The following is a 16,645-nucleotide window of genomic DNA, read 5'->3' on the forward strand; positions in this document are numbered from 1 at the left end:
TTGTTTTAAAGACATTATGTTTTACTGTGACAACTACAAACATGGAGAACAGAAAATGCATAAGTCAAATCTCAAAATATTTAATGTAGATTCCACATTTTTCCTATTTACTATCACTTTTCCACGGTTCATAGGTGTATATACAGTTGGTAATGAACTGAAAATGTCAAAATGCTGTAGCTAGAAGCCAAGGAATTTCCGAAGTCTTAAATAATGCCTTACATAATTAGAAATGTACTCGTTTAATGAAACTCTGTAAGCAGCTCCTAGGGCTGGAAAAGCAGCATCTACCTGAGCTCTAAAATAAAAGGGCACACTAGCAGTCCTTTTAGCAACTATGTTCTTTAAGACTGTAATGATATACTTAAACTTGTAATGTGAAAAGTCTTAAGCCCAAGGTTGGAAGTTAGCAGAGCTCTAAACAGATCTGAAATCCTTCCCTTTCCTTATATGACTCAGAACAATGTTTTGAGATTTTCTACTAGGTAGAGCTATATCCATTATTTATGTAACGAACACTCATACGTTGCTGACTATGCCCATATACTGCTATAAGTGACTCAATGAGTAGGTACTACCTTTAATATCCATTTATAGATGAGGAAATCAGGGTACAGAGAGAAGTAAGTTGTCCAAGGTTACAATGCAGCGGCATTTTGCTCTCTCTCGGATAAAGGGGGTGGGGGAGGAGGCAGAAGTGGAGTTAGGTGGTGGTATGTATTCAAATAACAGCTCCGTTTAAATAATTCTTCCCAGAGAAGTATCTGTGAAAGCAGGGAGGCTTTTGCATGTCGTTTGAGGTCCATGATGTGGCTCCAATTGTAAAGCTTCATCTGCCACCACTGGCCCCCGCACCCTAAACTTCAGCTATAGAAAACTCGGCCCCAAAATATACCTTGGAGGGACTTCCCTGGTGGTGCAGTGGTTAAGAGTCCGCCTGCCAATGCAGGGGACATGGGTTCCATCCCTGGTCCGGTAAGATCCCACATGCCGCGGAGCAACTAAGCCCGTGCGCCACAACTACTGAACCTGCGCTCTAGAGCCCACGAGCCACAACTACTGAGCCCACATGCCTAGAGCCCACGCTCTGCAACGAGAAGCCACTGCAGTGAAAAGCCTGCGCACCACAACAAAGAGTAGCCCCTGCTCTCTTCAACTAGAGAAAGCCCGCACGTAGCCACGAAGACCCAACACAGCCAAAAATAAATAAATAAAATATAAATAAATTTATTAAAAAAACAAAAGCAGAAACAAATATACCTTGGAATTATTCTCCTCTGTGCTTTGCTCATCTGGTCCCACCCAACATTGACCCCCTGCATAGAACCCTCTTCAAATGTAAAAGGGAGTTATATACCTTTCAAAGTCCACCAGTAGTGCTTTCCCCATAAAGCCTTCCTAATTCTCAGTATATTACTCTCTTGACTTCTAGAATCAATTGTTTTTTCCATCATGCTTCCTTAGGTCTAGAATTCTTTTTTTAAAAATTTATTTATTTTTGGTGAATCATTTTTAGGAAGATAAGGTAGCATTTTGATTTCATAAGCCACTTGGAATCTGGAAAAAAAACTTTATATATATGCTTATTTGCTTTTAAAATTAATTTAATTAAAAACAAATGTAATGACACAATGTTGGCGACTAGTCCACAGCGAGGGTGAAAAGAAGTTAGTTTCCTTAGGACCAAGGAGGCACCTTTGCACCTGCAGGACAACTTGCCCCATCCATAGGGAGGAATAAGCTTCCTGTTACAGCTGCAACTGCTAAGCAGCTGGCCTTGCTGTGGTTTCTCCTAGACGTTTTTCTAGATACCATGTGGCTGACAGGGTCTTGGTGCTCTGGCTGGGTGTCAGGCCTGAGCCTCTGAGGTGGGAGAGCCAAGTTCAGGACATTAGTCCACAAGAGACCTCCCGGCTCCACCTAAAATCAAACAGTGAAAGCTCTCCCAGAGATCTCCATCTCAATGCTAAGACCCAGCTCCACTCAACGACCAGCAAGCTACAGTGCTGGACATCCTATGCCAAACAACTAGCAAGACAGGAACACAACCCCACCCATTAGCAGAGAGGCTGCCTAAAATCATAGTAAGGTCACAGACACCCCAAACACACCACCGGCTGCAGTCCTGCCCACCAGAAAGACAAGATCCAGCCTCATTCACCAGAACACAGGCACGAGTCCCCCCACCAGGAAGACTACACAACCCACTGAACCAACCTCAGCCACTGGGGGCAGACACCAAAAACATCAGGAACTATGAACCTGCAGCCTGAGAAAAGAAGACCCCAAACACAGTAAATGAAGCAAAATGAGGAGACAGAGGATCACAAAGCAGATGAAGGAGCAAGGTAAAAACCCACCAGACTTAACAAATGAAGAGGAAATAGGCAGTCTACCTGAAAATGAATTCAGAGTAACGATAGTAAAGATGATCCAAAATCTCGGAAATAGAATGGAGAAAATACAAGAAACGTTTATCAAGGACCTAGAAGAACTAAAGAGCAAACAGTAATGAACAACACAATGTTCAGTGCAGCTCTATTTACAATAGCCAGGACATGGAAGCAACCTAAGTGTCCATCGACTGATGAATGGGTAAAGAAGATGTGGCACATATATACAATGGAATATTACGCAGCCATGAAAAGAAATTGAGTTATTTGTAGTGAGGTGGATGGACCCAGAGACTGTCATACAGAGTGAAGTAAGTCAGAAAGAGAAAAACAAATATCATATGCTAACACATATATATGGAATCTAAAGGGAAAAAACAAGGTTATGAAGAACCTAGGGGCAGGACAGGAATAAGGACGCAGACGTGGAGAATGGACTTGAGGACACGGGGAGGGGGAAGGGTAAGCTGGGATGAAGTGAGAGAGTGGCATGGACTTATATACACTACCACATGTAACATAGATAGCTAGTGGGAAGCAGCCACATAGAACAGGAAGATCAGCTCTGTGCTTTGTGACCACCTAGAGGGGTGGGATAGGGAGGGTGGGAGGGAGATGCAAGAGGGAGGAGATAATGGGGATATATGTATATGTATAGCTGATTTACTTTGTTATAAAGCAGGAAAAAAGACACCACTGTAAAGCAATTATACTCTAATAAATGTGTTAAAAAATGTAATGATATCCACTTCTAAGAACATGAAAACATGATTAAAAAATTACTGTATTCTACAATGGAATATTACTCAGCCATAAAAAAGAATGAAATAATGTCATTTGCAGCAAAATGGATGAACCTAGAGATAATCATTCTAAGTGAAGCAAGTCAGACAGAGAAAGACAAATACATGACATCACTTATATGTGGAATCTAAAAAAAGGATGCAAATGAACTTATTTACAAAACAAAAATAGACTCACAGACATAGAAAACAAACTTATGGTTTCCAAAGGGGAAAGTAGAGAGAGGGATAATTAGAAATTTGGGATTAACCAATACACACTACTATATATAAAATAGATAAACAACAAGGACCTACTGTATAGCACTATAGCACAAGGAACTATATTCAATATCTTGTAATAGCCTATAATGGAAAATAAGCTGAAAAAGAATATACATATATATATATACACACACATGACTGAATCACTTTGCTATATACTTGAAACATTGCAAATCAACTATAGTTTAAAAAAAATCACTGTATTCTAAATAAAACATCTTTTGGACTAAAGCAGTGTTTCTGAAACTTTTTTTTTCCATTATTGCCCTCCCCGTACAGGAGAAAATTTAAATTAAATTTAAATTCTTCCTAGTGAGAGAAATAAGGAATAAGATTTTGTTGGGTAGAGTTGAGTTTTGAAGGGGCACAAGCCACTATCATATCTAAGGGTCTTTTTGCCTCCAAGAAAGAAGTTTCAGAATGCACGGTATAAGCCCATTAACAGAAAACTGCAAATTCAAGATTCTGCCCAACTAGTTTTAGACGCACTGATGGGCCAGGTGTCATCCCCTTGGCTGTGTCTGAAAATATCAAGACTCTCAATGTGCTTCTCACCCTTAGCTCACCCTGATGGGAGTGTGTTTTGGGTTTTTCCTCATCTTTAAAATGAGACAGTAGTTTCACGCTCTCTCATATTTTTAGGGACAAGGGAAAAATTTGAAAATATTTTGAACATTGAATCTAATGTTTCCTTTATGGAATCTAACAAATCTGTTTTCTTGAAAGGAGATATCTGATAATTTGCCTTACCCATTAATTAGCTGAGAGGCCCATTAATTAGCTGAGAGGCCTGTTCCTTCCCTGAAAGACTCTCTGCCTCCTTGTTCCTTCCTAAACATACTAAGTGTACTTTAAAATAGATACATATTTAAAATAGATATTACAGCCTTCCAGAAAGGCTGTAATAGGTGTTTCCCTTAATGAACACCATAATTTCCTTTTACCAAAGGATTGTTACAAGGATTAAATTATTTAACATACATAAAATGCCTAGCACAATAAACTTTCTCTTTAGTATAAAACACACGGACTTCCCCGGTGGCACAGTGGTTAAGAATCCGCCCGCCAATGCAGAGACACAGGTTCAAGCTCTGGTTCGGGAACATCCCACATGCCGCAGAGCAACTAAGTCCGTGCGCCACAACTACTGAAGCCTGTGTGCCTAGAGCCTGTGCTCCGCAACAAAGAGAAGCCACCACAATGAGAAGCCCGCGCACCGCAACGAAGAGTAGCCCCCGCTCGCTGCAACTAGAGAAAGACCCCATGCAGCAACGAAGATCCAATACAGCAAAAAAATAAATAAATAAAACACGAAGCCATAAATTATGAAAGAAACAATATATAACCAACTGAAAAGCAAAGAGCTTATTGTCTAAGTGACTGAAACTATTGTTGACATAACCACAATACCATTATCGCATCTAAAAAAATTAATAATTCTTTAATATGATCAATTTTCCAAGTATTATACATGTTCAAATTTCCCTGAGAGTCTCATAAAATGTTTTTGACAATTGTTTTGTTTGAATCAAGATCCATACAAGATTCACACACTGCATTTACTTGATAAACCTCTTAAATTTCTTAATTTTAGGTTCCCCTCCCTTTTTTTTCCCCTTTCCATTTATTTGTTGAACTGTGTCATTTGTCCTATAAAGTTTCCCACACTGGATTTTGCTAATTGCACCCCTGTGGTGGTGGTAACATGTGCCTCTATCCCTCTAGTTCTTGTAAACTTGATAGTTGGATCTGGTGGCTTTCTCAGATTCAGGTTTGATGTTTTGGGCAAGAAGGCTTCATAGGTGCTGCCATTTACTCATTACACCCAGCAGAAGGGCTATAGTGTTTAGTAATGTAGACACTCAATGGTAATGTTGATCAGTGAGCGCTGTCAGGCTGATTTGTTCATCAAAAAGTCTCCAACAGTCTTTCATTTAATGCCACCCTCTTCTTAACATGCCTTCTTGGGCTTTAGTATCTAGAAGGCTAAAAATGCATTTCTCAAATTCCCTTGCAGCTAGTTATTGATGTGATATAAATTCCACCACTAGAGGCACTTGTGTAGAGTGAACTAAGTGGGGGAGGAGCAGTTTATGAGGCACCTTCGTGACAGGGTGTATTGTAGTGAAGGACATATGGCTGTGGAACCAGTAGCTGTAGGGGTGGCTTCCCCATTCAACAGGTGGACTTCGAGAATGGCCTGAACAACAGTCCCTTGACAGCTCGGTTCTATAGCCTGGATTTGTGAGTCACTCCTGAAGCTTAGCCGGCAGGCTGTTTTTGCAATCCTGCCAACCATTTGTAATAGACCATGTAATAAATCCCTTTTGGCTTAAATTACTTTAGAGTAGATTTTGTTCTCTGCTTTGAACCCTGACCAATACAGCTCCTCTAAGAAAAAGTATTTTCAGCAGTTGTCAAACAGTTGCCTCTCTGATTTTATTTTAAGAAGTGAATTTATTAATAGTTAAACTTGTGAACAATTGCCCGAGTATGTAAAATAGATATTCTAGGAAGATATGTCTTTTTAAAACAAAAAAATCATACAGCAATTTCACATTCCCATTGTATAAACTTTCTAAAAAGAAACATGGAAATGCTTCCTCCCACCCCAGTTTTTTGAGAAATAATTGACAAACATTGCTGTACAGGTTTAAGGCAGACAGCATGATGGCTTGATTTACATATATTGTGAAACGATTACTACAATAGGTTCAAGTGACATCTATCATCTCATAGGTTCAATAAAAAGAAAACAATTTTCTCCTTGAGATGAGAGCTCCTAGGAAAGCTCTTAGATGACTCTCCTAACAACTTTCCTGTATGTCATACAGCAGTGTCAGCTATAGTCATCATGTTGTACAGCACATCCCTAGTACTTAGTTATCTTATAACTGAAAGTTTGTACCTTTTGACCATCTTTCTCCAATTCCCCCTCCCCCCAGTGTTTTTAAAAAACATTTAAAAATTAATCCATGTTAAGAAAAATTAATCCATGTCCATTAATGAAGACAATTTTATTGAAAGGTAATTTAAATATTGTCTTCACAAAATTTTAATTCCATAATGGGAACTAAAAAGTATAAATCTTCAGTCTAGTAAAGAGATTTTTATTCAATATTTTACTACATAAATGTTCAAACACAGAGAAGTTAAAAGAATTATACCATGACCTATCCAGTGACCTAATTATACGTATACCTGTCACCTGGACTCTACAGTTAACATTGTTATATTTGCTTTATTACATACCTAACCATCTATGCATCCCTCTATCATACATTAATCCATCTTATTTTTTGATACATTTCAAAGTAAGTTGCAAACATAGTATATAGTATTTGGGCACTGAAGGGCTTCCAAATGACATAAAATGCATTAGAAAGTAAACTAGTCTATAGTGTCCTGAATTGTCAAGTCCTGGTGAAGATCTAGGGAAGGAGTTGCACGGAGTGTAAATGGCATCAATCAGAGTGAGAGACTCAATGTGAAATCTAGCAAGATTGCAACACTCTCTGCCTTTACCCTCAGAACTCTCCTCCTCTTTTTACAGTTACTTTAATTATAAAAGAGGAAATACATAACTGGCCCCTCTCCCCCTCAAATGATTTGTGCTATTGAAGGTAGCAATTCTTTAGATCAGAATCTCAGAAAACTTGCTGGAAATCAAGATGTTATATTTGCAGAAATGAGCTGGCATCATGAACTCGATGTTAATTTGGTTATTGTTACTCTCCTTGAGGGCAGGGGCTTAGTTTGTTTTATCATTTATCCCCAGCATGTAGAACACTGCCTGGCATATACTAGGGTTCAATACACATTCACTAAAGGAAGGAGTGAATTCAAGTGCTTGATTCCAAACATAATCTTCATATATTTCATGCCACTACTAATGAAAGAAGTTTTTCTAAAATAAAAATAAGCCTTAACATAAAAATAAGAGCATGGGGTGATTACCTAGAGCTGGAACTGCAATTACACAGAGGGGACCATGTTTTCCATATGTGCAGCAGGAACCTCAGCACCAGCCTACCGTGCACCCGCCGCTGAGGCTCAGCTGACTTGTGGGGCACGTTGTGCCAAAGCCCATGGCTGGGAAGAAGCAGCATTGCCTTTTCATTTTTTTACTTTTTAGTCTTTACTGAATTTATTACAATATTGCTTCTGTTTTCTGTTTTGGTTTTTTGGCCCCGAGGCATGTGGGATCTTAGCTCCCCGAGCAGGGATCGAACCTGCAGCCCCTGCACTGGAAGGTGAAGGCTTAACCACAGGACGGCCGGGGAAGTCCCAGCCCTGCCTTCTGATGGGGACCATAGGAAAACTTCCCAGAACTGTTCGGGCACTTTGCAAACACACCCTGGACTGCCCAGAAACAAATGCGAAGTTTGTCTATAAATCAGTGGGGGCAAGAGTCAGTGGAATGTGAATTATTACCGTTGATGTTACTCTCCTCTTGTACCTTCAGACTGGTGATACCTGAGGAAATTTAAATGTGCTGCAGTGTTAAAATTACCTTTTTAAGGTGATAATTTTCTTTGAGATTTCCTTGGCCTGGAAGAGCATTTCCATATTCAGCACAAGTTCATCAAGCTAGCACACATCTCAACAGCTACTGTGAGATTTTTAAAAATATATTTTAGTCTCTTCAAGAGAATGAGAGACAAATTATTTTTTATTGTGTCTGTATAGAGAGCAACATAAACAATAATTTCAAATCTATTCAGTTTTCCTGTTAGAGATCACAATGGCGGCCTACCGAGATGGGAATCAAGGGACCAGCAAATTAGAAAGATTTAAAAACCATAAAATTACCTCGTATTTTATACTCAAAATCGGTATGTAGAGAAATTTTATGCCATAAGCTATAAAAGGTTAAATGTCCAAAGCAATCTCGTGCTACAGCTAGTGCTACCCTCTCACTAAATAAACATATGCTCTGCAGGTCCCCACAAGACTTTCAAATAGCCCAGTGAGGACTGTCATTAAAACATACCTAAGAGAAATCACATTCTTACAAGTGAGACATCAGAGGCTCCCTGCCACTTGGGAGAATGTGATGAATTCAAGCACTGGATATTGGTGGAAGGTGGTTGACTGAGACCAAATATTCATTTGCTTTTTCTAAGAATGTTGCTTCTCTATGTCAAGGTTTCCACTAGCCACTGGTACATTCAGAGAAATAAGAAACATGCAGTGAGCGACACTTTCATAAGGGTAAACGTACCCAATTGAATTGAAATTTCTTTTTCTCTGTCTTTATGACTTTCCTATTTATTTGGTGTTAAGATGTCCTTTTTGTTAGTAGTGGTGATGAATGATAGTTTTATATTTTCTTGCACTTACCTTGGCAAAAATGAAAGTAAAAAACTCCATGTTAGTCTCCAAAATTATCTTGAAAATTTAACTGTACATGAAAGTCCAACGTCTAGAAAAACCAAAAAGTCTCTTCCAAAATAAGATTCTGCAATGCAAAAAACAAATAAAATAATCAACAACTCTATGAATTCATTTTCCCTGTTCAGGTGTTGGACATGAAACTGAACAAGTTGAAAATATTGGTTGGTAGGGCAGGAATTCCCCCATTTTCAGCCCCCTAAAGCATCTCAAATTCCCTCAAGGGATGTAATAAAATTAACTAATACAAGATAGCTTCTGAAGTCAACTGCCTAAGTTTAATTCTTAGCTCTAACATTTACCAACTGTATTATCTTGGTCAAATTACTTAACCCACTCTGTGCCTTGATTTCCTTATTCACAGAATGGAGATGATAATAGTATCTACATCATAGGGCTGTTGTGAAGATTAAGTCAGGTAATCCATGTAAAGATTTCATCATCACTTTTTCATCATCCTAAACTGAAACTCTGTACCTATTAAACAATAACTACCCATTACCCCTTCCCCCCAGCTCCCGGTGAACACTGTTCTACTTTTCATCTCTATGAATTTGACTAATCCAGGCGCCTTATGTAAGTGAAGTCATACAGTATTTGCTTTTTGTGCCTGGCTTATTTCACTTAGCACAAAGTTTCCAAGGTTTACTCATGTTGTAGCATGTATCAGAACTTCACTCCTTTTTAAGGTTAATAATACTCACTTCTATGGAAATACCACATTTTGTTCATCCATTCATTTATCAATAAAAATTTAGGTTGTTTCCACCTTTTGGCTATTGTCACATTACATATTCTTAATAAATTACTTGAATTATTTATTAAGTTATAATTTACTACTTTTGGGAGGATCTTACATGCAAGCCACAAAATCAAGCAAGAATTTACTCTGAGTTTCACATCTCATCACCCCCAAGTAATTGGATTGTGCTGATAAAATTACTGTGATAACTCTTAGTAATTCATCTTTGTGCAATATCATTGCAAGTCACTTAAGCTCTCTCAATTTCATCATTTGTAGAATAAGAACAATAGACACCAAAAGCAAAAGCAACAAAAGCAAAAATAAATTCAAGTGGGACTACATCAAACTAAAAAACTTCTGCGCAGCAAAGGAAACCATCAACAAAATGAAAAGGCAACCTACTGAATGGGAGAAAATATTTGCAAATCGTATATCAGATAAGGGGTTAACATCCAAAATATATAATGAACTCATATATCAGAAAACAAATAATCCAATTAAAAACTGGGTAGATAATATGAACAAGCATTTTTCCAAAGACATACGGATGGTCAGCAGGTACATGAACAGATGCTCTACATCATTAATTATCAGGCGAATGCAAATCAAAACCACAATGAGATATCACCTCATACATGTCAAAATGGGTATTATCAAAAGGACTCAGAGAGGATGTAGAGAAAAGGGAACCCTTCTGCATTGTTCGTGGGAATGTAAATTAGTGCAACCGCTATGCAAAACAGTATTTAGATTACTAAAAAATTAAGAATAAAACTATCATATGATACAGAAATTCTACTTCTGGGCATTTATCCAGAGAAAACGGACTAATTCAAAAAGATAAATGAACCCCATTCATTGCAGCCTTATTTACAATAACCAAGATATGGAAACAACCTGAGTGTCCACTGATGGATGAATGGATAAAGAAATTGTGGTATATATATATATATATATATATATATATATATATATATATACACACACACACACACACACACACACACACACTGGAATATTATTCAGCCATAAGAAAAGAATGGAATTGTACCATTTGCAACAACATGGATGGACCTCGAGTGCATTATGCTAAGTGAAATAGTGAGATGTCAGACAGAAAAAGACAAATACTGTATGATCTTTTTAAAATGTGGAATCTAAAATATGTATATAAAGCTAAGCTTATAGATACAGAGAATAACCTTTAAAGGAATGACATAGCCAAGGATATGACATAAACTGGTTAGAACCGATTAGGCCCAAAATGGTAGAAGATTTGACTTCCACTAGAACTTGAGCCTCACTGTAATACATTAGCATGCTAAATGACACACCCACCAGCAACAGGACAGTTCTGAGGCTGACCATAAAAGGCCAAAAAGTGGGTGGTGGCCCAATTCCTGGAAATCCCTGTCCCTTCCCCAAAATAGCTGGAATACTCCTCCCACTTGTTAGCCTATGAAACAACCCAGCCCATAAAAACGAACCACCCCATATTTGGGGGCCAGTCTCCCCTCTGAGACAGACCACATTCTGTCTGTGGAACATGTATCTCTCTAAATTAACTTGCTTCCACTTCACTGTGGCTCGCTCTTGAATTCTTTCCTGTGTGAAGCCAAGGACCCTCACTTGGCAGCCCATCCCAGGGACTCACTTGAGACCTGGGACATGACCATCCTCTTGAAGTGCATTTTTCCTGCAACACCAGGGTTTAGAACCCTGAGGGACTAGGGAAGAACCAAACAACAGTCTCAACAAGCGGATGCTAATGCTCTTCTTCAGAGCATGGCTGAGATTCTTGCTTTTTGGAGCATTCTTGGTGTTTGCTAGTTTCTAAGCATGGTTCTTCAGCCTACTGAAAATACTGATATCCTTCCAATAAATTCCCCTTTGCTTAAGTTGGCTGAAATTGGTTTATAGTGCTTACAGCTGAACTCTGATAAGAGAAAGCAAAGGCAGCCTGCTGCTTCTGCAGGTTTCAGCAACCTCTCCTTGTATCTAGCCATCTGAATCCTTTCCAATTCACATCACAGAAATACTCTGAATGTTTCAAGCCTTGGGGTCCTTGAGACCCAAAGCACTAAATTCCACATTTATACCAATTGTTCAGGGAACAATCTCTGAAGGAAAAATATATGGAATCCTCTTATGGATTTAACATTTAACTTTTAATATGCTACTGAGTTGCAACAAACGTGGAAATACCGGCTAAGACAGCCATGAGTGAAACAAAGCCAAGTGAGATCCAACAATTATGGCTGGTGTCAAGTTGGATGAGTCTTCTCTATGTTGAAATGAGACAAGTACTTAATAGGAGTGTATTAAGGCATATATGAGAAAAAGGAGAAAAGCAATTACTTGAGGAGAGGGGGAAGATGGCGAAAGAGTAAGACGCGGAGATCACCTTCCTCCCCACAGATACACCAGAAATACATCTACACATGGAACAACTCCTACAGAACACCTACTGAACGCTGGCAGAAAACCTCAGACATCCCAAGAGGCAAGAAACTCCCCATGTACCTGGGTAGGGCAAAAAAAAAAGAATAAACAGAGACAAAAGAATAGGGACGGGACCTGCACTTCTGGGAGGGAGCTGTGAAGGAGGAGAAGTTTCTATGCACTAGGAAGATCCTTTACTGGTGGAGACAGGGGTGGGGTGAGGGAGAAGCTTCAGAGCCGCTGAGGAAAGCGCAGCCACAGGTGTGCGGAGGGCAAAGCGGAGAGATTGCCGCACAGAGGATCGGTGCCGATCGGCACTCACCAGCATGAGAGGCTTGTCTGCTCACCCACCGGGGCGGGCGGGGCTGGGAGCTGAGGCTCGGGCTTCGGTTGGAGCGCAGGGAGAGGACTGGGGTTGGCGGCGTGAACACAGCCTGCAGGGCCTTAGTGCACCACGGCTAGCCGGGAGGGAGTGCAGGAAAAGGTCTGAAGCTGCCTAAGAGGCAAGAGACTTTTTCTTCCCTCTTTGTTTCCTGGTGCGCGAGGAGAGGGGATTAAGAGCGCTGCTTAAAGGAGCTCCAGAGATGGGCGCGAGCCGCGGCTAACAGCGCGGACCCCAGAGACGTGCATGAGACGCTAAGGCTGCTGCTGCCGCCACCAAGAAGCCTGTGTGCGAGCACAGGTCACTATCCACACCTCCCTTCCTGGGAGCCTGTGCAGCCCGCCACTGCCAGGGTCCCGGGATCCAGGGACAACTTACCCGGGAGAACGCACTGCGCGCCTCAGGCTGGTGCAATGTCACACTGGCCTCTGCCGCCGCAGGCTCGCCCCGCATCGTGCCCCTCCTTCCCCCCGGCCTGAGTGAGCCAGAGCCACCAAATCAGCGGCTCCTTTAACCCCGTCCTGTCTGAGTGAAGAACAGACGCCCTCCGGCGACCTCCACGCAGAGGCGGGGCCCAATCCAAAGCTGAGCCCCTGGGAGCTGTGCGAACAAAGAGGAAGGGAAATCTCTCCCAGCAGCCTCAGGAGCAGCGGATTAAAGCTCCACAATCAACTTGATGTGCCCTGCATCTGTGGAATACCTGAACAGACAATGAATCATCCCAAATTGAGGAGGTGGGCTTTGAGAGCAAGATTTATTATTTTTTCCCCTTTTCCTCTTTTTGTGAGTGTGTATGTTTCTGTGTGAGACTTTGTATAGCTTTGCTTTCACCATTTGTCCTAGGGTTTTATCTGTCCGTTTTTTTACTTAAAAACTTTTTTCTTAATAATTATTTTTTATTTTAATAACTTTATTTTATTTTATCTTTATTTTCTTTTATCCTCTTTCTTTCTTTCTTTCTCTCTCTCTTCCTTTCTTTCTTCGCAGCCAGGAGTCAGTGCTGTGCCTCTGAGGTGGGAGAGACAACTTCAGGACACTGGTCCATAAGAGACCTCCCAGCTCCACGTAATATCAAACGGCGAAAATCTCCCAGAGATCTCCATCTCAACACCAACACCCAGCTTCACTCAACGACCAGCAAGCTACAGTGCTGGACACCCTATGCCAAACAACTAGCAAGATAGGAACACAACCCCACCCATTAGCAGAGAGGCTGCCTAAAATCATAATAAGTCCACAGACACCCCAAAACACACCACCAGACGTGGACCTGCCCACCAGAAAGACAAGATCCAGCCTCATCCACAGGCACTAGTCCCCTCCACCAGGAAGCCTACACAACGCACTGAACCAACGTTAGCCACTGGGGACAGACACCAAAAACAACGGGAACTACAAACCTGCAGCCTGCAAAAAGGAGACCCCAAACACAGTAAGATAAGCAAAATGAGAAGACAGAAAAACACACAGCAGATGAAGGAGCAAGATAAAAACCCACCAGACCTAACAAATGAAGAGGAAATAGGCAGTCTACCTGAAAAAGAATTCACAATAATGATAGTAAAGATGATCCAAAATGTTGGAAACAGAATAGAGAAAATGCAAGAAACATTTAACAAGGACCTAGAAGAACTAAAGATGAAACAAACAACGATGAACAACACAATAAATGAAATTAAAAATACTCTAGAAGGGATCATTAGCAGAATAACTGAGGCAGAAGAATGGATAAGTGACCTGGAAGATAAAATAGTGGAAATAACTACTGCAGAGCAGAATAAAGAAAAAAGAATGAAAAGAACCGAAGACAGTCTCAGAGACCTCTGGGACAACATTAAACGCACCAACATTAGAATTATAGGCATTCCAGAAGAAGAAGAGAAAAAGAAAGGGACTGAGAAAATATTTGAAGAGATTATAGTTGAAAACTTCCCTAATATGGGAAAGGAAATAGTTAATCAAGTCCAGGAAGCACAGAGAGTCCCATACAGGATAAATCCAAGGAGAAACATGCCAAGACACATATTAATCAAACTGTCAAAAATCAAATACAAAGAAAACATGTTAAAAGCAGCAAGGGAAAAACAACAAATAACACACAAGGGAATCCCCATAAGGTTAACAGCTGATCTTTCAGCAGAAACTCTGCAAGCCAGAAGGGACTGGCAGGACATATTTAAAGTGATGAAGGAGAAAAACCTGCAACCAAGATTACTCTACCCAGCAAGGATATCATTCAGATTTGATAGAGAAATTAAAACCTTTACAGACAAGCTAAAGCTGAGAGAGTTCAGCACCACCAAACCAGCTTTACAACAAATGCTAAAGGATCTTCTCTAGGCAAGAAACACAAGAAAAGGAAAAGACCTACAATAACAAACCCAAAACAATTAAGAAAATGGGAATAGGAACATACATATCGATAATTACCTTAAATGTAAATGGTTTAAATGCTCCCACCAAAAGACACAGAATGGCTGAATGGATACAAAAACAAGACCCATATATATGCTGTCCACAAGAGACCCACTTCAGACCTAGAGACACATACAGACTGAAAGTGAGGGGATGGAAAAAGATATTCCATGCAAATGGAAACCAAAAGAAAGCTGGAGTAGCAATTCTCATATCAGACAAAACAGACTTTAAAATAAGGACTATTACAAGAGACAAAGAAGGACACTACATAATGATCAAGGGATCGATCCAAGAAGAAGATATAACAATTGTAAATATTTATGCACCCAACATAGGAGCACCTCAATACATAAGGCAAATACTAACAGCCATAAAAGGGGAAATCGACAGTAACACATTCATAGTAGGGGACTTTAACACCCCACTTTCACCCATGGACAGATCATCCAAAATGAAAATAAATAAGGAAACACAAGCTTTAAATGACACATTAAACAAGATGGACTTAATTGATATTTATAGGACATTCCATCCAAAAACAACAGAATACACATTTTTCTCAAGTGCTCATGGAACATTCTCCAGGATAGATCATATCTTGGGTCACAAATCAAGCTTTGGTAAATTTAAGAAAATTGAAATTGTATCAAGTATCCTTTCCAACCACAACGCTATGAGACTAGATATCAATTACAGGAAAAGATCTGTAAAAACTACAAACATATGGAGGATAAACAATACACTGCTTAATAACCAAGTGATCATTGAAGAAATCAAAGAGGAAATCAAAAAATACCTAGAAACAAATGACAATGGAGACACGACGACCCAAAACCTATGGGAGGCAGCAAAAGCAGTTCTAAGAGGGAAGTTTATAGCAATACAATCCTACCTTAAGAAACAGGAAACATCTCGAAGAAACAACCTAACGTTGCACCTAAAGCAATAAGAGAAAGAAGAACAAAGAAACCCCAAAGTTAGCAGAAGGAAAGAAATCATAAAGATCAGATCAGAAATAAATGAAAAAGAAGTGAAGGAAACGATATCAAAGATCAATAAAACTAAAAGCTGGTTCTTTGAGAAGATAAACAAAATTGATAAACCATTAGCCAGACTCATCAAGAAAAAAAGGGAGAAGACTCAAATCAATAGAATTAGAAATGAAAAAGGAGAAGTAACAAGTGACACTGCATTAATACAAAAGATCATGAGAGATTACTACAAGCAACTCTATGCCAATAAAATGGACAACCTGGAAGGAATGGACAAATTCTTAGAAATGCACAACGTGCCAAGACTGAATCAGGAAGAAATAGAAAATATGAACAGACCAATCACAAGCACTGAAATTGAAACTGTGATTAAAAATCTTCCAACAGACAAAAGCCCAGGACCAGATGGCTTCACAGGCGAATTCTATCAAACATTTAGAGAAGAGCTAACACCTATCCTTCTCAAACGCTTCCAAAATATAGAAGAGGGAGGAACACTCCCAAACTCATTCTACGAGGCCACCATCATCCTGATACCAAAACCAGACAAAGATGTCACAAAGAAAGAAAACTACAGGCCAATATCACTGATGAACATAGATGCAAAAATCCTCAACAAAATACTAGCAAACAAAATCCAACAGCATATTAAAAGGATCATACACCATGATCAAGTGGGATTTATTCCAGAAATGCAAGGATTCTTCAATATACACAAATAAATCAATGTGATACACCATATTAACAAATTGAAGGAGAAAAACCATATGGTCATCTCGATAGATGCTGAGAAAGCTTTTGACAAAATTCAA

At 39.7% G+C, this 16,645-nt stretch overlaps 1 long non-coding RNA gene across 1 annotated transcript in view; it reads right to left on the reverse strand.

Annotated features, from left to right (window-relative positions):
• The window catches only part of LOC132430949 (uncharacterized), a 68,696-nt gene that overhangs the window by 25,396 nt on the left and 26,655 nt on the right, over nucleotides 1–16,645 (reverse strand). Inside the window, exons 3-4 of the long non-coding RNA XR_009520595.1 lie at nucleotides 8,804–8,921; nucleotides 7,895–7,936 (exon numbers count right to left, since the gene is read on the reverse strand). This is a non-coding gene — a long non-coding RNA (uncharacterized lncRNA). The remainder of the gene's footprint in view (nucleotides 1–7,894; nucleotides 7,937–8,803; nucleotides 8,922–16,645) is intronic.

The sequence above is a fragment of the Delphinus delphis genome, chromosome 9, assembly GCF_949987515.2.
Source record: "Delphinus delphis chromosome 9, mDelDel1.2, whole genome shotgun sequence".
Classification (NCBI taxonomy): domain Eukaryota; kingdom Metazoa; phylum Chordata; class Mammalia; order Artiodactyla; family Delphinidae; genus Delphinus; species Delphinus delphis.